Below are 18,537 nucleotides of genomic sequence, written 5' to 3'. Positions count from 1 at the left end.
TCATCCTCATCCCCAGAGATAAGTGATGTTAAGTTTCTTATGTATCTTTACAGAAATGTTCTCTCAAACAATGTTCTCACAAAACCTATATATATCATTTATTTAACCAGTCTCCTACTGATAATACAATTTAAGTTCCTTCTAGAGTGCTTTTTTCCATGTTTGTTTTGCCTCGTAATACTGTACTGAGTATTTTTGTACATCTGTTTTTCTGTAACCGTATATGGATAAATTTCTAAAAGCAAAATTGTTGGGTTAAAGGGCATGTGTCTTTTAAATAGGGATAGATGGGAACAAGATGTCCTTCCAGAGGGTTGTACCAGTTTACCGGGGAAATCTTTTATTTTCAAAAGGCTTTCCTGCCCCAGTTGGTTCTGATGCAGCAGATAAGCAGCTAACTCTCCTTGTTTACTCAAAACCTGTGTCACCAGGGCCTCTGGTTGAAGGAATTAAATGAGATATTTCTTGAGAAAGAGAATAATTAAAAAGATATCTCGGGTTTTCAGAGGGAGAGGAGAATAGAGAATGGCTTGGCAAAGCAAGTAACTAACACTCCATTTGCCAGCACGAGCTCACAGAACCTGAACTGGGTTGGGAAGCGAGTCAGGCAGCCCTGCAGCAGAATGTGATAATGAGAAAATCATGCTCTAGATTATGGTAAACGGTTTCCTGGATCTGACCTGCTCCTTCGGTAGATGCCGTAGGGCAGTTTTGGGTGAAGCATTGTGATGAGATGCTCTTCATTTTAAACACGTCTATTGGCAGTCATGGTGTAGTAGTTAGGTGTGTGTAATGTGTGTTTCAAAGTAACGTCTAAATGGAAAGAATTACATCTCAGTAGTCTGTCAGTCAGATGTGTGTGCATCTCCTTAATGCAGGTCAGGAGCCAGGTGGCAGGGGGATTGTGCTGGTTTAGTGGCCGTTGCCATACGGCCTGGCTCTGTCTGTCTGCCTTCATTTTGCCTCCTAGTGACAGCAAGATAGGAGAGGATCTTATAGACACACAGAAAATTAGTTGAGTCTATTCAAGTCTGGGAAGTTCAAGTCCATTCAAGGCAGGGAAGGACTGGGGGGTATCTCGGAGGGGGTCGGTATGTCAGTGAGGAGTCAGAATCTTAGATATTGGCTAAAGAGGGATGGCCGGCTGTATTGTGTGAGTTTAAAGGGAGCCATCCGGAGTCCAGACAATCTAAGAGCAGCAAGAACCTCGGGTTAGGGCTGGGCATGTTGGGGAGAGGGATACGTGTTCTTCCTCAGCGCGTAGGTACCCAAGTGCCCTCTAAAATTGGTCATGCTTGAGCCGTACCACCTGTGGCCGAGTCGAAGGCAGCTGGGAATTAAACAAGTCCCGAAGACCGTAGCTGTGAATTGGATCATTCTCTGTCTTGAATCAGAATAGTTAAATGAGCCAAACAACTAGAGAACTTTGAGACAATCGTAAAACAAATTTATATTGGAAACCTGTGAGAATTTTTTGGAGATATTTATGACTAGACACAGAACATGAAGTAGGTATGCTAAACTAGGCTGTCGATGAAAGAATGAGAATATCTAAAGCTACCAGGGAAGGATCAGGAAGCAAGGAAGAGGTGATCGTTAATGTGTTTCAGCCAAGTAAGTTGGAGACGAAATAAAATATCCAGTGACCAAGATGTTTTCAGACTAGGGAGGCAGCCATAAAAATGGGTAAGACAGGGCTTCCCTGGTGGTTCAGTGGTTAAGAATCCGCCTGCCAATGCAGGGGACACGGGTTCGAGCCCTGGTCCGGGAAGATCCCACATGCTGCAGAGCAACTAAGCCCGTGCGCCAAAACTACTGAGCCTGTGCTCTAGAGCCCGCGAGCCACAACTGCTGAAGCCCTTGTGCCACAACTGCTGAAGCCCGCGCGCCTAGAGCCTGTGCTCTGCAACAAGAGAAGCCACCACAATGAGAAGCCTGCGCCCCGCAACAAAGAGTAGCCCCCGCTCACTGCAACTAGTGAAAGCCTGCGTGCAGCAGCGAAGACCCAATGCAGCCAAAAATTAAATAAATGAATAAATAAAATTTTAAAAAATGGGTAAGGCAAATTAGAGCCTAAATTTGAAGGCAAAACCAGGAGAAAACTGAACAAGCTTGGCTATGTGGAGTTGAATTCTGTGTGCCTTAGTGGTCAGTATGATTTTTAAATCTTATTGTAGTTTTTTTTTTTTTGTTAATATTTATTTAGGCTGCTCTGGGTCTTAGTTGCGGTATGCAGGATCTTCATTGCAGCCCGTGGGATCCTTAGTTGCGGCATGTGGGGGTCTTTTTTTTTTCCTTTTAATTGCGGCATGCATGCGGGATCTAGTTCCCCGACCAGGGATCAAACCCGGGTCCCCTGCATTGGGAGCACAGTCTTACCCACTGGACCACCAGGGAAGTCCCTTATTGTAGTTTTTTTCTGTTTGTTTAATTTGGCTGTGTCGGGTCTTAGTTGTGGCACATGGGATCTTTGTTGCGGCACACGGGCTCTTCGTTGTGGTGCACAGGCTTCTCTCTAGTTGTGGCACACGGGCTCAGTAGTTGCGGCGTGCAGGCTTAGTTGCTCTGTGGCATGTGAGATCTTAGTTCCCTGACCAGAGATCGAACCTGAGTCCCCTGCATTGGAAGGCAGATTCTTAACCACTGGACCAGCAAGGAAGTCCCCCTTATTGTAGTTTTTAAATGTCCATTTAAGAGTTATAAATAAAGCAAAATGAGCCTAACAAAGAAAGTATATATTTCTTGTTATATACAGAGTATACTGTTGATTTAAAATTTGGTTTAAGGCAAGACCCATTTGCTAGAATTCATTATTTAAAATTTAATTTAAGACCTTTACTTGAACTGAGCCAGAGGATAGAGGCTGTGTAAATACTAACATCAGTAGACACTCTTCCTCTTAAACATTACGGTATAGTTTTACGCAAAGAGTAAAGTTCTGTGACTTTGACAGGGCTTTATTAGACCCGACAAAATTTTCTTTCTTTTGCGAACCCCCATTGCCCTTTTCTCCCCCCATCACACCCCCAACACAGAATTAAATCAGTACCGTATAAACCACATAACCATTTTGAGATCTTTGCGTTAGTTATTTAATGTCAAGGGCAAGAAACCCTGGTCTCCTAGACTCATTCTGGCCTGAGATTTTCATTTGACTTATGGCAGTTCAAATATTTGAGAATCTCTTCATGCCAGGAAGGTCAAAGGGGATTCAAAGACGGGTGACTGACAGCAAGGCAACTTGTAATCTGTTGCAGAGGTTAGTACTCAAATTATTATAATAAAAAGCAGTATATGATCACAAAAGGGCAAGAGAAAAATATTTAATATTTGTGTCTGGCCTGACATAAGGTTCTTTACTGATCTTATTACATTCCAGGAGGAATTTCCTCATATGAGACTACAGTTTCAAAAAGGTTAATTTACTTGCCGGAGGTCATACAGCTGCTAAGTGGCAGACTGGGGATTTGATCAGGTCTGCCTGACACGGAAGTATTGGTGAGCTGCCCCAAGGCACTGTCACTGATGGGCTCCAGTTCTCTTTCTTAAGCCCCTGTCTCTCTGAGTGCCCCTCTGGACACCTGTGCTTAAATGTCCCACAGGAGCCTCGGATTCATTATGTCTGATGCTGAATCCTCCGCTACCCCAAATCTCTTCCTTCTCCTACCTCTCCTCAGTTGCCTGCCTTGTGCTTGGCTTGATCTTTTGGCCACCAGAAGGGATGAAACAAGTGGGGTTTTCCGTGACTCTGCCGTTCACCCCCCATCCGATTGGTATCACGCCCTTTTGATGCTGCCTCCTTCGTCTGCTTCAGACGCTGTTCTCTCCTTTCCCAGGACCACCCTGCATCCAGCCGTCACCAGCTCTCGCCTTAGATGACTACAGCTGGCTCCAGTCTGCTCCACTGAGATGCATTTGCTCTCCTGCTTTTTCAGAAGGACTTGTCTGAAACAGGGATCTGATTATCCTAATCCCTTTAGCGGCTGCCACCTGTCCTATCAGCTGAAATCTAAACGCCTTGGCGTGATGTAACTGGAGCCCTCAAAATCTCATCCCTGTCTGCTGACCCAGTTCTCCTGCCTCCTTGGCCGTGCCCAGTACCCTTCACATCTTCACATGCCGTCTGGCCGAATGAATCAGAGCGCACTACCTGAAGCACCTTCTGACTGACAAGTCTCTTTCTTCCTGCCTTGCACCAGCCTTGTTTCCTCTCCTGCCTTCCTCCCCCTCCTCTGCGCCCCCCACCCTGGCTACCCCTCCCAAGTGCTGCCTTCTAGCACCGTGTACACCTCCTATGGCACTCATCCCTTTGCAACTCCAGCACGCCTCGCTGCATCTGAGACTCGAAGGCACCGGCGAGCATGTGTCTCATGAATGAAGCAACAGAGGAAAGAGTCTCCTGACCCCACTCACTGCCCTTCCCTACGCGCTTGGACCGCTTACCGCTCGCCCTGCCTTCATCCATGTTGGGGTTTCCTGTGCTCGGTTCACTGCTTTGCATTGGCTCTGCCCAACTGGAGTTTGTTGAATTGAGCCTGTTTCCTAGTCGGTAAATCAGGAGTGCCAGGCTGGACATCCTCTAAGGTCCTCTCCCACCCCCAGAGTTGTGTGACAACAGGACTTTGTTCTAGTCTGCCTCTCTCCAAATATACAGAATGCATATCTTTTCTTCTGACAGTACCAAGAGCCCGTTTGTCAGCAGTGGGTTGAATACAGTGTATTATTGCGGGCAGTAGCATTGGTTACAGTGCAGGGTGTGGAGTTTCTCGGAGACAAACACGGGAATACCCAGAGATACGTGAGCAGTATCTCCAAAGCTCAGGGTGAGTCATGGTAGGAGCTGTTTGACTATCCAGCCTGCCTGCCTTACAGGCTCAGATGCCTCTCAGACAGGGTGGGGAGTGAACTGTTTGCTGATCCCAGTCTGCTCCCTGATTTGTGGTGCGGCGTTTGGTAAGTCTCCTCCCCGCTCTGCGGTTTCAACCAGGCTGTGTGAATATGTATCGTAGAGCTGTGTAGTAATTTGTATCCTATGAGATGCTTGAAAGACATACAGGTTATTTGGGGGCTTTTAATAGTTGTCTTTATGCTTGGCCGAGTCCTTCCGTGATCTCTCACTGGATTTCTAGATACTTAAGCTGCTGAAACTCCTAATGAGCCACCAAAATCCTTATCGTTCGGTCCTTTAAAAATGTAAATTCAGTGAGTTTGATTTAAGAGGTGAGCAAGTATCTGACTGAGTAGGAGCCTGCCGGCTACTGGCTGGAAAAGAGCCAGTTCTCCTCTTACTTCCCTGTCATTTTGAAAGTGATCCCGGGTCTGACCAGGCGGAGTTGGAGTCTAACGTTGTACTTTAACACCCGGTCTGTTGACAAGCGGACATCCCTCCTTGAAACTTCAGACTCCACAGAACTGACTACGAGACAGCGTGTGGTGTGGTGGCTGTGGTTGGGAGAGCAAGCAGCGGAGGGGGAGCGTCGTGATCTGAAGAATCAGGGCTCCCCCGCCGGCTGTCCTCAGCCACCCCGTGGTGGTGGATGCAGTGCCCCCTGTGGGACAGAGAAGGTTCCACATCACCTGAACTCTGCCTATAAGAGCTGCTTGAGCTCATGGGAAATCCGTATTCAATTTGTGGTTGTGTGTGTGCATCTGTGTCAGCGAAGACTTTCGGATATTGCTGCAAAATAAATAGTCTTTCATTTCCTGGACGTTAAAATATTTTGAACACTTTTATGAATTCAGGTCATTTTTCCACCAGTTAGTTCTGTATTAAATGTTTACCTGGAATGTCACAAAGGTGGGCTTGTTGTTGATAATGATCCCCAACCTTTGGAAACAAACAGCTTGGGTGGGTGGGGGGTGAGGGGTGTGGAGAGTTGGAGGAGTTTGCTGCTTATTGTGTGATCCTTTGAATCTTGGAGATTAAATTTCTGTTGTTAAAAAAAATTGGAGGGCTAGTTGCAAAAATAATTGGAGGGCTAGTTGTTCTGACAGCAGAGCATCTTAATAGCCTCATAGCATTGTGAGCGCAGTGATTGACAGAGATTGATGTGCACGGTTTCAGTTGGAATGAAAGGGAGAAATTACCACCCAAACTGCTAGAGCACAGCTTGTGAAACAACTATAGCTGCCGTCTGTGCAAGGCTAGGAATGGGTCTCTTCTTGCCAGCCGCCGGTTGACGGGCTCTTCTGGAGAAGCCCTTGCAACGCCGGCCAGCCGCTCCCCCCAGGCTCTTCCTCCTCTCTGTTCCCCTGTTGCGGCCACTGAAGAGCTCAGTCGGTTACCTAAAGTACAAACATGGGTTGTTTGCAGGCTGCCTGGCGGTTACTTTGTAGCCTGGGGGGAATTTGGGGCTCTCTCCTGACTACATCCTTCACATTCCAGGGTGTGAGCCACTGAGGATAATGACCCAGGGAGACTTTAAGTCTGGACCTATTTATTGCAGGAGGTGGCCTGAGGGCCTTTGAATCCAGGTCACAATTTAAGTAGGGCCTCAAATTTAGATTTTAACATTATTACCCAAAGAGTTAAGTATAGACCCAGAGATAAAAGCAATGGGATTAAAAGAAGATGTTATTTATCATATAACTTAAACGTGTACACACACGCACACACGCACACTCAGTTTATTTTACTGTGTAATTTATTCCATAGTTTTTATTTTTAAGTGTTTGTAAAATATTATATATAGAAGATATTCTATTTTAGAAAGTAACATGAAACACCCCTGCACCTAAAACCCAGGGCAGGAAATCAGACTTGACCCTCTGACCTTTTCCCTGATTCATACCCCGCTATCACAAGCCTCCTCACCCAGGAGGTGATGCTGTCCCCAGGTTTGTGTTAACCGTCCCCTTGCTTTTTCTCTATCGTTTACTACCTGCGTGTTTATACCTAAACAAGAGTTTGCCAGCATTTGAACTTTATAAAGTGGAGTTCATACTGCATGTGTTCTTCTTTGACTTGCTGCTTTTAAAACTTATCCACTTTAAGTCTTGAAGCTCTGGTTCATTTCATTCCACTGTACAAAGGCACACAAGGTACGTGTATCCATTCTATTGCCTGTAGACCTTTGGGTTATTTTGGGTGGTCGTTACTGTTGTTTTCTGTTGTGGACATTGCTGCTATGAATATTTTTCATGCACTGTCCTAACGTGGGCACTTGTTCTTAGGAATGGAATTTCTGGGTCTCTAGAGCTTGTGTATGTTCAAATGCCAAACAATTTTTCATGTTTTAAGAATTCAGTAAATGTAAACATTTCAGATATATCTTGGAATCCAATTCCATTGCTTCGTTTAAAAATAAATGCTAGGACCATCAAAAAATTTTTTAATGGAAGTAGTCCTGCCTTGTTTTGGGTCCTGAGCAACTTCAACCTTAAGGAGATAGCTTTAATGCTTTTCGTAGCTGTTACAGAAACCATTTTTGAAGGGCAAAAATCAACCTTTAGAACCTGGGAATCACAAATAAAACAATCTAGCCCTCCAGAGTCACATGAGCCACATGTAAACTGTCGCTCGATGGACCCTGTGAGTCTGTTCAGCTACCACAGATGAGTGAATACGTAGAGTTGGCTCTCCAACCCTGTGAACGCAAAACCATTTAACATACGGGACTTGGGCATCATGAGGGGTGCCCCTGGAACCATTCCTTACGATGCCAAGGGACACCTGCATATGCCTGTCACACACTGGTGTCATCCGCGTCTGTGGTGTTCTCAGTGAAGACCCTCTGTGGGAAAAATCATTGCCCACATGGAATAGATTCGAAGCTGTGAGCATTAGGAAACTGAGTTCTCAATAGAAATGTTTCAGTAGGATTTGTCCCTTGAAGAGATGGTATTTTGGTTACATCATATAAAAGTGGTGTAACATTAGTGTACATTATTTTTTATGGGATTTTCTTTTGAAAACTGCTAATTATGACTTGGTAATTCCAGCTTAGTTCCACAACTTTTTTTAAAGAACTACCTTTTGAGACGTGGTCTTACTTCCTTGGGAAATTGGATTTAAAAGCCCTCTTTTCAGTAGGGAGTAAAAGTAATTACGTAAACTAAATCAAGTTAGTTTGAGTTACAAAAATACTATCCTGAATATTGAGGCCAGTTATTTTGCTATTATTATTAAAATCACAGGTCCTAAGAGGAAACAAAGAAGTATGTTAAGTGAGCTAATGAAATTTTGTAGGTATTTGCTTTGAGGTTGCAGACTCAACCTCAAAGTGGGTTTAAAAAAAATATGACATGGGCTTCCCTGGTGGCGCAGTGGTTGAGAGTCCGCCTGCCGATGCAGGGGACACGGGTTCGTGCCCCGGTCCGGGAAGATCCCGCATGCTGCAGAGCGGCTGGGCCCGTGAGCAATGGCCGCTGAGCCTGCGCGTCCGGAGCCTGTGCTCCGCAACAGGAGAGGCCACAACAGTGAGAGGCCTTCCTACTGCAAAAAATAAATAAATAAATAAATAAATAAATAAATAATAAAAATAAAAAATATATGACAATACAAGGTGGGGAAAAACCAAACTATACCAAAAAGAGAATATAAAACAAAAAGTATCTCTGGTCCCAGATTCCCAATCCTATTCCCCAGAGGTAATTACCATCCACAATTCCTAAGACATCCTTCTAGAAATTTCTCTACAAATAGAGTACACTTGTATCACATTTATATAGACCCCACCACTGCCCCTCTTTTAAAGCACAAATGAGTGTGTACTATAGATATATAGCTCTGTATCTTTCTTGCTTAACAATTTAGTTTGGACAGCTTCCCGTAGTAGCCAGTTGAGATCCACCTCTATTTTAGCGTCTGCATTGTTTTCCATTGTAATAGTTTTTTAAGTGGCTCTCCATTAATGGATATCTAAGCTGATTCCAGAATTGGAAACGTAATGGTGGTGGTAGTGGTGATGGTGGTGATTAAGGCAGACTGTCCTGTTAGAAGAAGCAAAGAATAGGAGAAGGAGGCAAAGACATAAATATTTTCATCTTCACTTCTGTTCTTTAAATCTCTCAAAAAAATTTTTTTTTTTTTACCTGTTTTAATGTGTTTGGAGGACTGTATGGAAGCTGAAGAGAACAAGTTTTTTTTCTGCTTGCCTTTCCTTCCTTGTGATGGTCATAGTGCTGGAAGAGATTGCGATATTTAAGGATATGAGGGAAAGGAATGTGTTTACAATTTGTTGGCTAAAGAGCTGGGAGATTCCAGTCCTCTTCTCTCCTACTTCTAGTGCAAACAGCACCTTATTGTAACAGGAGTATTTCTCATAACCTGATTAGCAAACCTTTCTTAAGATAATTAATCTCTTGGGACCGTGGAGGACTTTCATTAAACAGAGCTTATCATTGCATTAATATTTCTCTAAAGGTGTTGGTTGCCTATCCAAACACCATTTTCCTTCCCTTTCTGCCTGGCTGGCAGAGCCCGTACAGTAGAGGCTGAAAATGTTAGATACTGCTTCCACAGCCTCCCTTGCAGCTAGCGCATGGACGTATGACTCAGGCCCGGCCAGAGGGACCTAAGGAGAAATCTGCTGAGGAGTTTCTGGAAAATATTTTCCTTCCTAACAAAATATGAAAGAAGAGCAGTATTCTCATATATAGCCAGAAATTGTCTACATGTGATTCTTAAAACTGCAGTAGCTCACTTGCCTCCATGAGAGAACTTGCAAATGCCCTGAAGATAGTCTAATGAAGAATTGACAAGAGCTTGGATCTTTGATAACATTCTTTTTTTATTTATTTATTTTAATTTATTTTTGGCTGAGTTTGGTCTTCATTGCTGCACGCGGGCTTTCTCTAGTTGCTGCGTGTGGGCTTTCTCTAGTTGTGGCGAGCGGGGGCTACTCTTTGTTGCGGTGCGCGGGCTTCTCATTGCGATGCCTTCTCTTGTTGTGGAGCACGGGCTCTAAGCGCATGGGCTTCAGTCGTTGTGGCCCACAGGCTCAGTAGTTGTGGCTCTCGGGCTGTAGAGTGCAGGCTCAGTAGTCGTGGTGCGCAAGCTTAGTTGCTCTGCAGCATGTGGGATCTTCCCGGTCCAGGGCTCCAACCCAGTATCCCCTGCATTGGCAGGCGGATTCTCAACCACTGCACCACCAGGGAAGCCCCCTGATAACATTTTTAAGCCACCAAATTAGCCCTGTCCGCTGATCTTCTTAGTTTGTGACATCATAAGTGCCCTTATTATTGAACGTCTTTTATCCAGTTACTGAAATTATCCTACCTGATGTGGAATTTTATCCATAGGAAATGCTGTCAAAGTAGAGAACTCAGTTATAGGACAGTTGAGTGCCTACTGTGTTCAAGAGGCAATATGAGGCTGTGGGACTGCAAACAAGGGGGAAAAAGAATAAGGCAACTAATGATATGAGGCAGTAATGAATTCAGTGCAACCAGAGGGACTCAGACAGTAAGAGCAGCAGGGGTTCTGAGTAAGCACTGTTTACTAGATTGGAGGTGATAAGAAACACCTCTGTGTGGAAGAGGTTAAACTGAGTCAGACTCTGAAGGAACCCCAAGGTTTTGGTAAGTAGAGAGTTGGGGATGGTATTCCAGGAAGCCTGAAGTTTTAGAAAGAACATAGGCTATGGAATCAGACCTGAGCTGGAGCTTAGGCTCATCACTCACTAGTTTGTGAACTTGTCAAAGTCTTTGATTTCTTTGATACTCGTCATGATAGACTAAACATAACTTGTAGGATTGGGGTGGGGATTAGAGACAAAATATGTCAAACATCTGTCATGCTGACGGGCACGTGGCAGGCACCAGGTAGATGGTGGAGGTGGAAGGTGTGGCTGGACTGCATGTTGTGGGGTGCGCATGAACAAAGGTAGGGTGAGTTAGTAGAAGTGATCTGGGTATGTTGTTCTTGATCTGGTCAGAGATCACTGGATCAGGTCATTTGGTCTAGGTAAGAAGGTGTGTGTACAAAATCTGGAGAGAGACAGGATTGGGCCAAGACATGGAAGACCTTGACTTTTCAAGTAATGGAATTTGGACCTCATCCTATAGACAACTGCGGTGACCATTGACGGGGGCGCAGCCTGGAGACAGTGAGATGAGTTAAGAGATGGTTACAGGAGTCCAGATATGCAGTATAGAAGACCTGAACCGAGCAGGTATCAGATGTTGGAAAGAAAGGAAGGGTTAGGTGTTAGAACATCAAAAAAGAAAGAGAACTTAGTGATGTGTGAGGCAAGGGGGAGGAAAGACTTAGCAGTGAGCCTCAAAAACCTGAATGCCTGTCAGTTGTTCAGTGTGAAATTCAGAACTGACTTGGAACACTTTCAGATAATCATATCCTAGGTTGGGGCAAGGACATTTGGCAAGATTTATCGAAATTTTCAATGAAAGATGCTATATTAGTGGTAAAAAAATGATAATGCCCAACTCTGCTTGTCATTTAATTCTTGCCTAATTATGTTCATCACTTTCCCACTGTTTATATATAATATTTGGTTTCTTTGAAGGATGTGAGACTTAATAAAATAAACATACCCTTGCCTCTGATTAGATATGATTGAACACTTTGAGTCAGCCCTGTAATATGAAGTATACGTTCAGTAATTGTTGACTGCATGTTAACCTAGTATGAAAAGCAGTTGAGCAAAATTTTCTGACACAGGGATTATGGTCCTTGCAGATACATTTACAGTGGCCTTATTAATAAAACATCAGTCAAAGGAACATCTAAAGTAAGGATGACATCACAGGCATCATCAAGTATAGAAATCAAAGAAGTTGCAGTTCATCAAATTCAATAACGTCTTGGGCTGAATGAGGTTTCATAGTGTTCTCAGTTGGTGAATCTTGAACAGATGGTTCTCTAACATTTTGGAATGCTGAATAAGGTAGATGGACTGAGTCAAATTAATAAAGTGTACCACACTGGAGTATTAGTGTGTAGTTAGCAGCCCTTGGAGTCTTATTAGTTCATCAGCTTTCCCAAAGTAAGGCAAAAGAAAACCCTACCATTCATATATCTTAGGGAAGTAGGCACTCTTCCATTTGGGCACAAAGTTAATGTTTTCCAATGGTAATTCTGCACAAGGCAGTTCTGTAATCAGCTCAGAGCAGGTGTCCTGTCTGAGAGTTTTTGCAGTCTCGTTGGGAAGTTAGGGCACTAAGCCAGGTACAGGCCCATGATTTGGTTCCAGTTCCCAGTAAAGAGAGAAAAAAAGCATCTGTCATTGAAGCTTTCCCAAACTACCTTCTATCCTTCACAGGCTTTTTTTTTTTTACCTTTTACAAATCTAATTTGGATTTTTAAATATTTTTCCTACAGAATTTGAGTCATAATAGATAACACAGTGTAGATTAGGTGTACTGTGGTGCCTTCCTACAGTCAGAAGAATCTTGAGTTGTTTTCTGTAACTGTGGCTTACAGAGAGGAGAATATGATTTGCAACATGCATATGTTGAAGGATTTCTTTTTTCAATCCGTAAATAAAAGACAAAAAGAAGTGTATCCTTCAGGGGAGTTGTTTTATAATTCTTGCCTTTTCTTTCATCCTAGGTAAAAATTTTGCCCTTTGTCATCTGTCCGACCCTTCTGATAAAAAGCACCGGGCACTGTGATAATTAGTTTAGCATTTCAGATGAGTAGAGATGGAATAAATAATCAATCATGTATTTCTGAGACAAAATGTCTGATCTTCCATCATGTGATGGATACGGTTACTTCAGGTGAGAATTCAACAGCCCTTAACTTCACATGATTTTTTTAATAGTAGATCTGGTTACCTGATCCCTGCATCCCAGACAGAGACCCACTTAGTGTTGCTGTGCAGTGCAGTGTGAGTGTACAGGCACATAATGATGAAGTCTTCCAAATTCATTAATAAATCCTTATGTGACTATGCGCAGTACATGAACCAAGTCTGAAATCCCTATATGTACAGTATAGTCATGGTTCTGTGTTGTTAAAAAATTAATAAGAACTAAGCAGTGTCTATATTTAAGGGGGGTTATGGGTGATTTTCCCCCTACTCATTTTGCTATTTCAACTTCTCTGTTTCTCAATATTTTATTTTTATGATTAAAAAAATTTCCCCTTGCCTGCATGATAAAGTGTCAAGTCTAGCATGGTTTACATAGAGCCTGCCACAGGCTGTCTGTATTCTTCAGAGTTTCATGCCTCCTCCCTTTAGAAATACTTGCCCTGTACCTCTTTTTTGCCCCAGCCCTCGATCAAACCCTGACCTAGGATGACCCATTTAGCTCTAAATTCTAGACACCCGAAGAAACTTTTCGTTTCCTAAATATTCTACTGTTTGCCTCTGTGGATACGGTTCTCTTGGCTGGTTTTTGAGCCTCCTCTTCTAAGGCCACGTCAAATATCATCTTCTTAGCAGGTGTCTCACTGAAGCCTTACTTATTTCCACTTCTTTGTTTCCTGTAGTCCATATTACATTTTTCTACAGTTGTATAGTTCTGTATGTCTCCCAGCCCAACAACTCCTAGACTAAAATTTAGCATATTCATCTTTCTGACTCCAGTGCTTTTAGGATACTGCCTGGCTCACAAAAAATGCCCAGAAAAACATTTTTTAAGTGTCAGTTCTGTATCTTAGGGTGCCTGGCTTGGAACCTAAATTAATCAGTTCCTTTAACTGTCATAAAAACAATTGGGGCTCAGTGAGTAAGCCTTAGTCGTACTTTGTGTGCTTTTAGTTAAATTCAGCCTCTTTGAGAAGCATTGGCTTTCTAAATAACTATTATGTAATGAACCAGGTCATTTGCAATCTGCATCAACATGGTATTTAGGATTTTGCTGCCTTTTGCAGAATGTAAGATTAAATATTTTCGTGACTAAATCTGATGTATTTAGTTACACCATAGGTATTAGTGCCCTGCTAGTATACCATACAGATTTCTACTCCTTTTCTGTATTTTGTACATTTGCTCTTCTATATTCTGGTACTGAAAACAAATATTTATTAGAGAGTATCATGAAAATTTCCGAAACTTTAAATATGTTAAAGAGCTGACAAAGTGCAATATGAATTGACACACCATTGAAATTAAAGTTCTTTTCCTGCTAGAACTGAACAAGTTTGTATGTTAATCAACATGCATTTATTGAGTACTTATATGTTACAGGTACTGTAAAGATAAAATAGTAGTTTCGACAGCTCCTGAATTTGTATTTTCTATGATTTTTTTGTATTTTATTTACTTAATTTTTTAAACTATTTTGTGGAATAACTTGTAGTAACACGCATACATCTTAAATGTACAGTTGGATGATTTTTACCTGTGTCGCACCATGTAACTGTCCCCTGTGTCAGTGTTGTCCGTACCCAGCACTCCCTTGTGCCACCTTCTGGCAGATCATTCTCCCTTCCCCTGCTTCCCCACGAGTGTAACCAGTTCTGACCTCCCTATCCTTGGAATCATAGAGCATGTCCTTTTGGGTATATAGTTTCTTTCATTAAGAATGACATTATTGAGATTCACTTATGTTGTGTGTTAATAATTGTTCCTTCTTTTTACTTGCTGCATATTATTTTTAACTGCTTTTTGCTTCATTTTCATTTTGGTGAATAAGATTCATTATACGGAAGTGTAAATATTCAATATGTGTTAATTGGTATGTGCTGAGGGCTGCCAGCTTTACAGACCTACTAGCGATAGAACTGTCGAGAAGAAGAGCTGCAAAGGCTTAGAGGTTGCAGAGTTCAGCCACTTCATTTTCTCAAATGAGGGACCTAAGACTGGAGGGTTAACTAGACCCCAGGTCCCGCGTGGATCTAGACCAGGTTTCTTCCTGAGGTCAACATGCTGCGTCACAATTCAGACTTGGTCACATGGATGATCCCAGTTAACAGGAAAGCAGTCTTGGGAAGCTAGTAGTTTAGAAATCAGTCATCAGCAAGACTTAATACGTTGGCCCATAAATGGTAAGAATTTCAGTTATCTGGAAATTTCTTTCATTCATCTATAATATTGTACTTCCCTCTTTGTGTCAATTAAATTGAGGTGTTACTGATTCTGTTTATGGAACTTCTTCTTTTATTAGAACCAGTGCTTAAAGGAGAAGGAAGGGGAACGTTTAAACCAATGTGCGTGTTTATTGTGATGTTTTCAGTTTCAGTGCATCATCTTGAACTTCTGCCGTTCCCGGATGTTGTTCTTTTAAAGCCTCAATGAAAACCACAAAGATTATTTTTAGGATGAGAAGTCTTAGGGTAAATTCTGATTCTGTGATCTCTGTAAGTAAAAAAGTAGTCCTTAATCTTATACCTTTCTGCTAAGGTAGTAGTGATTCATAGAAAGTTCCATAGGAAGGCTTTTAAAGAAGAGATTAGTGGACCCAAAGCAATGGAAGATTAAATCCCTTACTAACATTCTTCAGAATGCTAGAGCCTCCTTCAATATAATCAGTAAACATAGAAACAAGTGGCTTATCTTTTTTCCTAATTATAAAGCACTGGTTTTCAAACAGAATTGAAACCCATTAGTTGGTTATGAAATAGATTTAATGAATAGCAACTATCATTTTATATTTTTAGACGGAAAGGCAGAAGGAAGAGTACGGCAGATACCCATCTGTGTTACCCAGATTCAACAAACATTTTCACATTTGCTTTGTGTCTGCGTGTATGTATGTTACATACAGATATCAGGGCATATCTTTTCTGATATGTATCTAAAAATAAGGACTTTTCCTATATAATAAAATTAACATGCCTAACAAAATTAATTGTAATTTCCTAATACGCAGTTGTCTAAAAAATGAGCTAACCAACTGTGTTTTTTTAAAATACTGTTGCATGTATAAAGATAAGTGTTTGATAAAATTTGTGTTTCAGTTATGTATGTGTGTATACATGTGCACATATGTATGTATGTAGTGGTACATATGTATTTCTTACTATGGGTCTCATTCAGAATTGGGAATATACTGCTTTATAGCATAGGAAAGTTGGTTATAATAAGTATTTGCTACCCAGTGATACTGCTAGTTTTGAGCTGAGTATTGTGTGGTGTCTAAAAAATGAATACTTCTAGTAATCTAAAAATCCAACCAGGAAGATAAAACAGGTAGGGACCCCCACTCAACAGTATAAATAAGAGCCAAAATGGATCAGAAAGGATAGGAAGTGACATGGGCCTCAAGGAAGAGATTTTTGAAGGAATGGTAAGATTTGGATAAGACAGAGAGGCCTTGGAAATGTTGTGTCCAAAGGGAACGATGTAACTACTGAGGTTAAAAAAAAAAGTACAGAAATGTATTGTGTTCTACAATGCTGGGATCTGTCTGGTGGAGGTTGGAAGAAAGGAGGAAGACATTGGAGAACTGGAATGGGAAAAATTACTCAGATTAAATACCAACAGGAGGAAGAACCCAATTCCTTTATTAAAAAGAAGAATCGTACATCTTGAGCATTTTGTAACATGATGTAAGTGGAAGTTTAGAAGACGAGTGTAAGGATTCACCATGGACTAGATAGATAGAAGTAAAATGTTGAAAGCAATGAAACCCGATTAAACCATTGCCCTTTGTATATGTGAGGTAGGGAGTTGGGGGCCGGATTTAGGTAGATGGACCCGGAAATAGCAAGGAAGTGTCAATCTAGAGAGAAATTGCTAGACAAAGAAATAACAGAATTTGGTGGCAGCTTGAATAAGGGATGAAGGAGAGAGGACCTGGTAAAATTAGAGAATGAAGCCATTGATAGATAAGGTCATGGGATTAACTATAGCCCGATTGAAAAAAAATCTCACACTTTATAAAGACAAGCTTCCATGACATAATACTCTCAAGAAATAATTTAGGAGGTTTTTTAGAGAAAGTAGCAAGTTATGGTCATTAGATAAGCTTTTCTAATACAATTTCCCCTTGTTTTGCCTAAAGACTTAGAGATAGGAAATGTTAGACATCTGTCTTTAGGGTCTTAATTTAGAGTTCTGGTTTTACTGAAAATAGCAACCTAGAAGATTAATGACACTTATTTAAAAATTAAGGACCAGATATTGAGATTTAACATTTTAGTCATTAGAGGTACTGTACCTTTTTAAAAGTTAGATTAAATCACTCGAATACTAGGTCGTCTGCTTTTGGGTTGGTGGGCAGTTTTAAGAAGTATTAGCTTTGCTGTTCAGGTTCATCGAAACTTGATCCTTAAGGCACTTCCTGGCGTGAGTTTGAGATTCCTCCCTCTCTGCGGCAAGATGCAGATGCACGCACAAGCAGATTCCATGGGGTGGCAGTGCTCAGCTTCCACTGGAAGAGCTTAATCATGACAACAGCAGCACCATTGTTCTTGGCTCTGGACTTTTCCGAAGTTCCCACCTATTGGGGGTATGTTGTGTTTCATAAACGATAGCTCACACTTACAGCACTTATTCTGTACAAGGCCCTGTTCCAAGCACTTCATAAATATTAATTCATTGCATACTCACAGTCACCCTGTGAAGTCGACACCTGCCCCCGCTTCACAGACGAGGAAACTGAGTCATAGAGTAAGTAACTACTTGCCCAAGGGGATACAATTAACATGGCAGAGCTGGGATTTGAACCTGCATAGTCTGGCTCTGAATCTGTGCTCTTAAACCACTAGCTTAGGCTACCACTGTGCCACAGTTAAGCTCTGTTTAGGACACACGGCTTTGGAATCAGGGCTTTTCCTGTGAATCTGAGCTGGCTAGTTGCTGCAAGTATTGTGAGTGGCCCTAGAAGGCTGTTGCCTCCGTTTGGAAATACAGTCAACCCAAATACAGACTTGGATTCTAAGAAGGGTCATGGTATAGTGTTTATCTTAAAAATCACAATCCACAATTCAATTCATTTCTTGCAGTTTCCTTCCTCCCAGATTACAAAACAATAAGTTCCTAGAGGACTATTGTCTCTCTGAAACATGACTCTGGTGCTTGTGAACTGCTGTAGCTGTGGGAGAAGGAAGCCTCCTCTTATCTGCATCTTGGTAGCAGAGCCTCTAATGATTACAGTATCCACTAGAGCTTTAGCCAAAAGAGGGAGTTGATGTGTAAGCTGGCATGTTCCCCTGGCATTGAGAATCATTTTTAAAATGGTTAAAACAGAAACAGCCTACATTTTTTATTACACAGGATATCTTGGGATTTAAGCTAGTGTTTCGTTTTACTTATTAAATGTCAAATTTGGAATATCTCCAGTAATTGCCTTACAGCACCAAGAACTGTCCAAAGCCGTCCGTTAGTATTCTCCCTTCTGGTTTCTCTACCATGCATACTTTTTACTTTGTAATATTTAACGGTAGCACAGTGATTTAAGTAAAGGAACTTTTAGGCATTGTAAGGGTTATGGAAAACATGTTCATGTCTAGGAAAGGGTCTGGTATATGCAGTAGGATCTCAGTAGAGGTTGGAAATATTATGAAAGCCCAGCCCTTGGAGCCAGGTGGAGTCACAGCTCTTCTACATGCGAGCTTTATGACTTCAGTTAAGTCCCTTACTTTTTCGATCTGGAAATGAGAATAATTGTTGTAATCTCAGATTCTTAAAAGGAAAAATAAAATAATGTATGTGAAGCATTTAGAAAATTATACGATACTTAATA

At 41.8% G+C, this 18,537-nt stretch overlaps 1 protein-coding gene across 2 annotated transcripts in view; it reads left to right on the top strand.

Annotated features, from left to right (window-relative positions):
- Positions 1–18,537, top strand: part of TMCC3 (transmembrane and coiled-coil domain family 3) — a 68,771-nt gene that overhangs the window by 25,896 nt on the left and 24,338 nt on the right. Inside the window, exon 1 of one of the 2 annotated variants that reach the window (XM_060025384.1) lies at positions 4,895–4,953. The exons of the other annotated variant lie outside the window; for it this stretch is intronic. The gene's annotated coding sequence lies outside the window, so the exon portion shown is untranslated. Of the gene's footprint in view, positions 1–4,894; positions 4,954–18,537 lie in introns of those variants that run through there. 2 annotated transcript variants of the gene reach the window in all.

This window comes from Delphinus delphis, chromosome 11, assembly GCF_949987515.2.
Source record: "Delphinus delphis chromosome 11, mDelDel1.2, whole genome shotgun sequence".
NCBI classification, from domain to species: domain Eukaryota; kingdom Metazoa; phylum Chordata; class Mammalia; order Artiodactyla; family Delphinidae; genus Delphinus; species Delphinus delphis.
This window is presented reverse-complemented; position numbering and strand designations above follow the sequence as displayed.